This window comes from Salvelinus fontinalis, chromosome 21 (genome assembly GCF_029448725.1).
Source record: "Salvelinus fontinalis isolate EN_2023a chromosome 21, ASM2944872v1, whole genome shotgun sequence".
NCBI classification, from domain to species: Eukaryota; Metazoa; Chordata; class Actinopteri; order Salmoniformes; family Salmonidae; genus Salvelinus; species Salvelinus fontinalis.
This window is the reverse complement of record NC_074685.1, coordinates 22,244,772-22,255,066: the sequence shown is the minus strand read 5'-3', so window position 1 is coordinate 22,255,066 and position 10,295 is coordinate 22,244,772. Positions and strand designations below refer to the sequence as shown.

Sequence of the window (10,295 nt, the reverse complement as noted above, 5' to 3'; positions counted from 1 at the left end):
CTCTCTTGTCGTGATGTGTGTTTTGTCCTATATTTAAAAAATATATATATTTATCCCTGCCCCCGTCCCTACAGGAGGCCTTTTGCCTTTTGGTAGGCCGTCATTGTAAATAAGAATTTGTTCTTAACTGACTTGCCTAGTTAAATAAAGTTTAAATAAATAAATAAAAAGTATCAAAAGTAAATGTAATTGATAAAATGTACTTAAGTATCAAAAGTAAAAGCATAAATCATTTAAAATTCCTTATATATTAAGCAAACCAGATGGCACCATTTTCTTTTTTTTTTACACATAGCCAGGGCCACACTCCAACACTCAGACATAATTTACAAACAAAGCATTTGTGTTTAGTGAGTCCTCTAGATTAGAGCCAGTAGGCGACCATGGATGTTCTCTTGATAAGTGCGTGAATTGGACCGTTTTCCTGCCCTGCCAAGAATTCGAAACATAACAAGTACTTTTAGGTGTCAGGGAAAATGTATGGAGTAAAAAATTCATTATTTTCTTTAGGAATGTACTGAAGTAAAAGTAAGTTGTCAAAAATAAAAATAGTAAAGTAAAGTACAGACTCAAAAAGAAAAATACTTAAGTAGTACTTGAAAGTATTTTTACGTTAGTAATTTACACGACTGCAAGTTGGACAATTTTTATCCCCATAATGCAACACACTTTGAAAGGCAGAGACCAACGATGGTCACCGACTTGACAAAAGTGTTATGCTTGAACGCGACCAGTGTGTTCGGGTATGGAAGTGCGGTGAAAATAATTGTCCCCCCCACAAGAACGAAACGTCAAGAGAAAACACACTGACGTCATATCATGCGCCGACGCAGGTTTCTTACGTACAGAATCTCACGTGTTTCAAAATGTCTGCTTTCTGTGTTGTTGTCATGTGCTGAGTTGCTGATTTATTGGCAAGCACCATTCGTTTTTTAAATATTCTAACCATTTCAAAGCGTTGAACAAAGTTAAACAAGTTAACGGTGCAGATACTTATCGCAATGGCTCAAAGAAAGAAGAAGCTGATGAAGAAAAAGAGACACATTGGCCATCGGGAGCTTGACGAGTCAGATGGTGGGGACTTCGAAGTTGCTGCTAAAATCATGGACGATGATTCTGTAAGAACCATTTCATGTTTATGTTATTGTAGCTAGGTAAAGCTAGGTGTTTTAGTCATTTGAGCAAAGTTACGTAAATCTACCAGCTATGAATTTACTTGGCTAGTTGCAAACCCTTAGCCAGCTAACACGCTAACTAGGCTGCTAACATTGGATGTCAAATTGTCTCGAATACTTGGCTATGGGTGTAAACGTTCCGTTTTGCAACTAAAACGAGAGTTTCTATTTGACAAATTGAGGTAGGTCCCTCCCCGTTCCGGTTACTTCCGTTTAGTAAACGTTTTGCAACAGACCATCGGGGTTGTCACTAGTTGCTACAAAGTCAAAATTGTCTTTTGTAAAAACGTATGTAAACAAATCTTTTTTTGGTCAGTATTTAAGTTTAGGCATTTATTTATTTTTATTTCACCTTTATTTAACCAGGTAGGCTAGTTGAGAACAAGTTCTCATTTACAACTGCGACCTGGCCAAGATAAAGCATAGCAGTGTGAACAGACAACAACACAGAGTTACACATGGAGTAAAAAATAAACAAGTCAATAACACAGTAGGGGGGGAAAACATTAGTCTATATACATTGTGTGCAAAACACATGAGGAAGTAGGCAATAAATAGGCCATAGGAGCGAATAATTACAATTTAGCAGATTAACACTGGAGTGATAAATCATCAGATGATCATGTGCAAGTAGAGATACTGGTGTGCAAAAGAGCAGAAAAGTAAATAAATAAAAACAGTAAGGGGATGAGGTAGGTAAATTGGGTGGGCTGTTTACAGATGGACTATGTACAGCTGCAGCGATCTGTTAGCTGCTCAGATAGCAGATGTTTAAAGTTGGTGAGGGAAATAAGTCTCCAACTTCAGCGATCTTTGCAATTCGTTCCAGTCACAGGCAGCAGAGAACTGGAAGGAAAGGCGGCCAAATGAGGTGTTGGCTTTTGTGATGATCAGTGAGATATACCTGCTGGAGCGCGTGCTACGGGTGGGTGTTGTTATCGTGAACTGAGATAAGGCGGAGCTTTACCTAGAATGGACTTATAGATGACCTGGAGCCAGTGGGTCTGGCGACGAATATGTAGCGAGGGCCAGCCGACTAGAGCATACAGGTCGCAGTGGTGGGTTTTATAAGGTGATTTGGTAACAAAACGGATGGCACTATGATAAACTGCATCTAGTTTGCTGAGTAGAGTATTAGAAGCTATTTTGTAGATGACATCGCCGAAGTCGAGGATCGGTAGGATAGCCAGTTTTACTAGGGTAAGTTTGGCGGCGTGAGTGAAGGAGGCTTTGTTGCGAAATAGAAAGCCGAGCCAGACACCTAGGTATTTATAGATGTCCACATATTCTAGGTCGGAACCTTCCAGGGTGGTGATGCTAGTCGTGCGGGTGCAGGCAGCGAACGGTTGAAAAGCATGCATTTGGTTTTACTAGCGTTTAAGAGCAGTTGGAGGCCACGGAAGGAGTGTTGTATGGCATTGAAGCTCGTTTGGAGGTTAGATAGCACAGTGTCCAAGGAAGGGCCAGAAGTATACAGAATGGTGTCGTCTGCGTAGAGGTGGATCAGGGAATCGCCCGCAGCAAGAGCAACATCATTGATATATACAGAGAAAAGAGTCGGCCTGAGAATTGAACCCTGTGGTACCCCCATAGAGACTGCCAGAGGACCGGACAACATGCCCTCCGATTTGACACACTGAACTCTGTCTGCAAAGTAGTTGGTGAACCAGGCAAGGCAGTCATCAGAAAAATCAAGGCTACTGAGTCTGCCGATAAGATTATGGTGATTGACAGAGTCGAAAGCCTTGGCCAGGTCGATAAAGACGGCTGCACAGTACTGTCTTTTAATTCACGGTATTCCATTCTGTTTATTTATTTTATTTATTTATTTAGGCATAAGGTTAGCATTGTGGTTGGGGTTAATTCTAGGGTTATCTTTTAAATCAGATTGAATGAAGAGAGATTGTATAAATAGGTGGGGTTTAGCCATTTGTGGCTGTGTAAACTAGTGACGACCCAGAATCATCGTAATAAATATGCCTCTTTTGTGGGTCTCTGTAATGTCAAGTCTAGAATTGATTTATTGCCAATTACATGATAAAATATTAGTCATGCTAGATTTGGTTTTGAGTGGGATATGACTATGAGCATATCCATCTCCATAATGACAATGTCATGTTATTTAATGTTTTTCAGGCAGGAAGAAAGTTACCTCGGTTCCCTGGAGCTTCATCAGAGTGCCTGTCTTATGTGGAACCTGACACCAGGGAGCTGGTCAGAGCTCAGAACAAGAAGAAAAATAAGTCTGGGGGCTTCCAGTCCATGGGTAAGAAATTGTGGTAGGCTTACCTGTAGGCCATCTTTTTGAGACAATTAAAGATTTTATACAGCATTGTGTCCTGCGTATGTCCAAACCAACATATTTTGGTAATTGCAGGTCTCAGTTACCTAGTTTTTAAAGGGGTCATGAAGAAGGGCTACAAAGTCCCTACTCCAATCCAGAGAAAGGTATGCCAATGCCCTTGGATCTTTACATTTCACTGATATATCAGGTAGATTATTTACAAGACCTCTCTCTCCCCCTTTCAGACTATCCCAGTGATTCTAGATGGCAAGGACATGGTTGCCATGGTAAGGACAGGCAGCGGGAAGACAGCTACGTTCTTGGTGCCCATGTTTGAGAAGATGAAGGCCCCTCAGGCCCAGACAGGGGCCAGGGCTCTCATTCTGACCCCCACCAGAGAGTTGGTGCTGCAAACCATGAAGTTCACCAAAGAGGTCAGGATAGGCTTTTCATAGTCTATTTTTCATCCATCACTTTACAATATAATATACATATTTGTACATAAACTAGGGCCAAGACGATAACCGTATCGCGATAGTCATTAGTATCGTGACAAGGAAACAATGCACAAAGCGGATTTCACTTCTTTAGGAAAACAGCCATAACGTTGGAAAAACTTTATACATTTTCCAAGCTATAGCACACAATATTTTACATACAGCAGGTTTTTAATGGCCCAAAGAGTTGTCTGCTTCATGTTTTCATTTTTGCATTGAAAAAAATATTGCCATATTGGTAACGTCACAGCCCTAACGTAATTATTTTTATTTAACCTTTTTTATTTATTTTTACTTTATGTAAATGGGGTTAATCTTTGTCATTTTTTTAGGGATAGTATGTTTTGTTTGTTGGGCAGTACCAGAAAATAGTAACTATATTCATTTTATTGTGTTTCAGTTGGGGAAATTCACTGGCCTTAAGACTGAGTTGATCCTTGGTGGAGACAGGTATTATTAATTAAATCTTCAGTCTTGTTGTGTTGAAAGTTGCTTACAAGCATCAACTGAACATCTTGTTTCTTTTCAGAATGGATGATCAGTTTGCTGCACTTCATGAGAACCCAGACATGTATGTACACACACTATGGTCTTCACAATGTACTGCTGTAATTTGCTATAATGCAATTTTAAATTAAAATAAGGTTGTAGTTTTTGTTGTTATGTCTTCTGCCTACAGAATTATCGGTACCCCAGGTCGTCTGATGCATGTTGTCATGGAGATGAACCTGAAGCTACAGACTGTGGAGTACGTTGTGTTTGATGAGGCTGACAGGCTGTTTGAGATGGGCTTTGCTGACCAGCTCCAGGAGGTCATCCGGAGGCTTCCAGACAACAGACAGACACTGCTGTTCTCCGCCACTCTGCCCAAACTACTTGTGGAGTTTGCTAGAGCTGGTAAGCCCAGCCACAACATCCCTTCAATGGCAATCTAAAGCCCACCCACAACCTATGTGTTCTTGTGCAGCCTTTTGATATTGAGTTGTGTACAAGGCAAGATGTGTAGTGCTCTGAAAGGATTGTGTTTTGTGCAGGGTTGACGGAGCCAGTGCTGATTCGTCTGGACGTGGACAGCAAGCTGAGTGACCTGCTGAAGGTTAAGCTAATAGACTCGCTAAAACCCACATTCACACAATTTGAAGTTTGGTTACACTGTTGGAATCCCTTCAAGTGTTGAAATGTGAAACCTGTGTTTGAGTCAATGACATAATATAAAAGTTGTAGCATTACATTGTATTTTTTCCTCTCCCAGCTGTCCTTCCACCTGAGGATGTGTGATAAGCCGGCTCTGCTGCTCCACCTGCTGAGGAATGTAGCGACGCCCCAGGAGCAGACAGTAGTCTTTGTTGCCACCAAACACCATGTGGAGTACCTCAGAGGTGAGAGCCTCGTGAATAGAAGGAGAAGCTAGTCATTGAATACGGTTTGGTTGTCCTCAGCCTTGTGCCTTTCAACAAGTTTTGAATGTAGCTCTGTGTTACCCTATGGTTAGCTGCGGTCCTCTGAGGGCGTGGAGTGTGCCTACATCTACTGTGCCCTGGACCAGACTGCCAGGAAGATCAACATTGGTACATTTGTCCACCGCAAGGCCATGGTGCTGATTGTTACAGATGTGGCTGCTCGCGGTATAGACATCCCCCTGCTGGAAAACGTCATCAACTACAACTTCCCCTCCAAAAGCCAAGCTCTTCCTGCATAGAGTTGGTGCGTAACACAAACAACAGGGGGAGCTTTAGAACTATAATATGGCCAACATACTGTTTTAGGTTATCTTGAATTGTAACTTATGTACGTTGGAAAGAAAGGCCAATGACAACCATCTGAGTCAATGATATATAGTGTAATGAAATATAATGAAATACACCTTCCTCGCCATTGTTGTCTCATCTCTGGTTTTTCAACCCCAGGTCGAGTGGCACGCGCAGGCCGCAGTGGCTCTGCCTACAGCCTGGTGTGTACAGATGAGATACCTTTTGTCTTTGACCTCCATCTCTTCCTGGGGAGACCCCTTCAGCTGGCTACACCTGACCATCAACAAGGTACCAGCACTGGACATAAACATGTCATACACAGTGTGAGGGAATGGAGCCATTGCTCACCCCTGCAGTTGTCTTGTCACACTTGTTTTCTGTCATGGATACTCAATTCTCCTGCTTACTTTCATATATTTCTGTCTCTGTCCCTTCCTCGTTTCTCTCACTCACTCTATCACTCTCTTTCTCATCTCTTCATTTATATTTTTCTCTCCCTCCAGAGTCGGACGGTGTGTTTGGTCGTGTTCCCCAGAGCATCCTGGATGATGAGTCCCAGCTGATCACGGCCCATGAGAACTCTCATGACCTGCATAGCGGACAACGCCTACAAGCAGTACATCAAGTCCCGGCCCTCGCCAGAGTGCTTTTAAACGGGTCAAGAACACAGAGCTCTTCAGCATGTCTGTCCACCCACTGTTAGGTCAGTAAAGGTGTCCGCATCAGAAACACTTCGGAACAGTTTGCGCATATTTTGTGACGTTTTGGTTGTCGGCAAGGGGTTTTCCGGCTGTACGTGTACAATTTTTATTTTCTTAGGCAAGCCAAATTTCGTTATCCAAGTCTATGCCCCTTCGCCGGTCATTGGTCAGCAGTAGGGATTCTTCAATTAAGTATTTGTTGTCATTCAATGATAGACGACTTGTTTTCATGCAAAGTTTTTCACTTGAGAAATACTGCACTAAAACATCTTAGATGTAAAATTCCGCGACTAAGATCTCGGCAAAAAATGTCAGAATTAATAAACGTCAGAATTAATGACCAATTTCTTGTTATCTTATCTAGTCTGAGGAAGTCTATACTGGCTATGGCATCGCAAGATGTTTTTCAAACGGCCTTTTAAGGGAATATGCGAGCACACTCGTTGGGCTAGGCGCCAGCTGTAAGGAAGCATGAGGAAGCCTTTAGATAACTGACCTATTAACTACTTTACCAGTGCACTTTAATGTGGGATATTAAATCAATGAAGTTACTGTCTCAGTGGATCCTCATCAGATCTTGGGTTCTCATGAAAATCACACGCATATTCTCCCTTACTCTTGCTATGATATTAACCCACGTTGCTTTGGTCTATTTTCAGGGTCAGGCTTAGAGAAAATGGAACTGGAGCGCCTTCAAATGGTGGACTGCATTAAGGGCTACAAGGATAAAGCTGTGAGTTTACATCAGAAATGTATATTGGAAGCTATTATCTATGAATGAATGACTAACCTGTAGTAATACTGTTTAAACGACCACAGCACTTTCTCTCCAGACAATCTTTGAGATCAACTCGAACAGCAAGACCAACGCCAGCGTGGTGATGCGAGCCAAGCATTCTAGGGACACGGCTGGTGGATAATTTCACCCAGAAGAAGGTGGTTCTGGCTGCAGAGGGCAAGTATCATGTTCCTGTCACTGCTCTGCCCTCCACACACCACATGACTGACCAGGAAGACAGTGAAGAGGAGGACCTTCAGGTTAGCACTTATACTCTAAGTATCCATCTACATGGTATAAAACCTAGCATGTACGTGTTCCATTGCAAGTCAACAATAGTGTATAGCACCACCACAGACAAAGTAGTATCATATGACCAAGGGTTATGTTTTAAATCAGATTGAATGAAGAGAGATTGTAGAAATAGGTGTACTTCTGTCATTTCTCCACCAGGGGGTGTTCTCTGAGGTAGTGGAGGGGAAGAGGAGGAAGCCACAGGACGACGGCGAGGCAGAGAGGCCAGACAGTAAGAAGACCAAACAGACTGGCCGCGATGAGAACTACATCCTCTACAGACACAAAGACTTCAACTCTGAGAGAGGGTATGAGAAAGGCTGACTACACAGTCCATTCTGCTTTACAAAATACCAATATAGTCATTCTGTGAATGTGGGATAATGGTGATATAACTCAGTGTTTGTTTGCAGACTGAGCCTGGGAACAGAAGGCACAACGTTTGAGCAGCAGGCTTCTACTGCTGTACTGGACCTGATGGGAGACGAAGGAGACCGACTCAACCAGCACAAACACATGATGAAGTGGTAAGAAGGAACACCATGACACACACCATGCAACCGCACTTGACATATAAATCATCTCTCTGCAAGGATCGCAAGAGAAAGCGCTTCGTCAAAGAAACAGGAAAGGAGGCAGACTAGAAGAAGAAGAGAACAGACGGGACAGATGAACAAGAAGAACGTGCATCCTTTTTGTCATCTCAAACTGATCTTTTCTGATGAAAGCTATTAATAAGGAAATTCCAACACCCTCGGCTTATTGTGCATTGTGTAAGTCCTCACTTGTAATTGTACCACTGCAGTGTTCTAAGGATGTTTTATTTCCTTGACCCTGTTTCTCAGCTATGAAGAGTGGAAGAAGAAGTACAAGGTGGATGACGGAGGGGGTGGAGATTCAGATGGAGAGACTGGAGGCAGAGGAAGGAGAGGTGGAGGTAGAAGTGCACTTCATCAGAAAGCTCTAGCTAGAGTTTGGATCAGTTGTTTGTGATGGGTATGATGTGTCTGTAAGTAAAGCAGACATTGATGCATCCCTTTGGGACATTCTCTAAGCTCCAGTCTTTGGGACATTCTCTAAGCTCCAGTCTTTGGGCTCTACTACTACCTAAGATCTATTCCAAAACACTTAGAAAATAACAAGAGCAATGTCCAGTTTGATGTACTTTCAAAATTGCTATGTTTCTTTCAATACAGCATGATAAAATAACGCAAAACAATTGAAATGCTGCCCTTCTCTTCTCTAACCCTGTCTCCCTCCCCTCTCTTCCAGGCCGAGGCAGGCCAGACCGGGCCCTGGGTCCCCCAGGCCAGCAGAGGGGTGGTGGCTCCCGGGGCCCGCGCTCAGAGCTGAAGAGCCGTGACCAGATCGTAAAGCAGCGCAAGAAGACAGAGAATAAGAGGTTCTTGCAGAGTGGATGCTTGAAGAAGCTCCGGGGCAAGGGCAAGCAGCGCCTCAATGACCAGAAGAAGTTTGGCTTCGGCTGTGGTGTCCACAAGAAGGGCAAGATGAAGAAGTGACTGTGAGGGAGGGGTGATGAATAGCTGAGGTATGTGGAAAAAGAGGTAGTGAGAGTTGGAAGAATCGGCGAAGAGATGAGGCAATGGATGGAGAAGCTTTTGATCCCAAGATGGAGGGTGGATGTCAATAGTTTAAAGTTGCCTTCCTCTCCATGACCCTCCATCTGGACTGGTCGGTCAGTGCATATGTAGGAAGAGAAACAAGCCGAGAAAACCTTTTGAGACTATTGAGATGCACCCCAGCCCAAAGGGTGCTTGCAGAGCTTCGTGTATGGCACTGCAGTGTGGTGTCATGGTAAGATCCGTGTCCACATTTTGTGTGCTCCTAGCCTGGATGCGGACTTTGCATGACAGGGCTAGAGAGATTGAAACGTGCATTTTGCAGATCTATTTGCATCATAGCAATCCATCTGGATAGGTTATGTCAATATATTTGTTTGTGTATATTATTAATTCAAAGCTAACGTGTGATTGTGTTATCTGTGACTATCGTTCTTTATTATAAAGTCTTAGGAGGACAGAGAAACTCATGACAGTAGGTTATACAAAGCTGCCCATTGAGCAGTGTGGAATTCGTTCCTGTTTTTTCTGGGCAGTCAAACAGTTCGATGAGGTCAACCACATTTGTGCAAAGAATAACCTGCCAGTCTACCAGAAGGTGTCAGTAAAGCCTAGAGAGAGGTCTGGGTCACTACCAACATGTTTTCATTTCAGACATCTGTATTCATTTGACCCAGCTGACAGCAGAGCAACCAGAGGGGTGTTGAGAGATTGACTCCGGGACAAGAGTGTGGTGGAGATGGAGGTTCACTAGGATAAGGAGAATTGGGGAACGTTTCTGTCAGCAAAGAGCCACAAAGCCAACGTCCCGCCTGCCGTCGCTCGGCTATAAGATAGCTGTGTTCTAAATACTTAACAGGACATGTTTGGGAAAGGGCTTTATTGTAGAGGGAAAAGTAATATACATGATCAAAACCCTTTCTTCAAAACATGTTTGTTTTTCTTTTTATTACATTTTAATATACTACAAAAGTATTCATTTCATAATTTAATACACTAAAACCTACATTAGATAAATACATTCAGTATGTTTTTTGCAGATAATTATTTCCATATCCAATTGTTTTTGTTGACTAGCCAACACTGAACGTTGCATACAGCATCATTTATGTACACAATGTGTGAAGTTGAACAAACTAACCAAACCTATTTGTCCCTTTTTGGACTTTACAGGAAAAATATATATGTAGGCTCACCCTAAACCTAAAAACAGGGTCAGAGATGCAGTGTGTTTT

General features: G+C 42.7%; 1 pseudogene; it reads left to right on the top strand.

Annotated features, from left to right (window-relative positions):
* Window positions 1–786: 786 nt before the first annotated feature.
* On the top strand, window positions 787–10,025 carry LOC129818447 (ATP-dependent RNA helicase DDX54-like; annotated as a pseudogene).
* The last annotated feature ends 270 nt before the right edge of the window (window positions 10,026–10,295 follow it).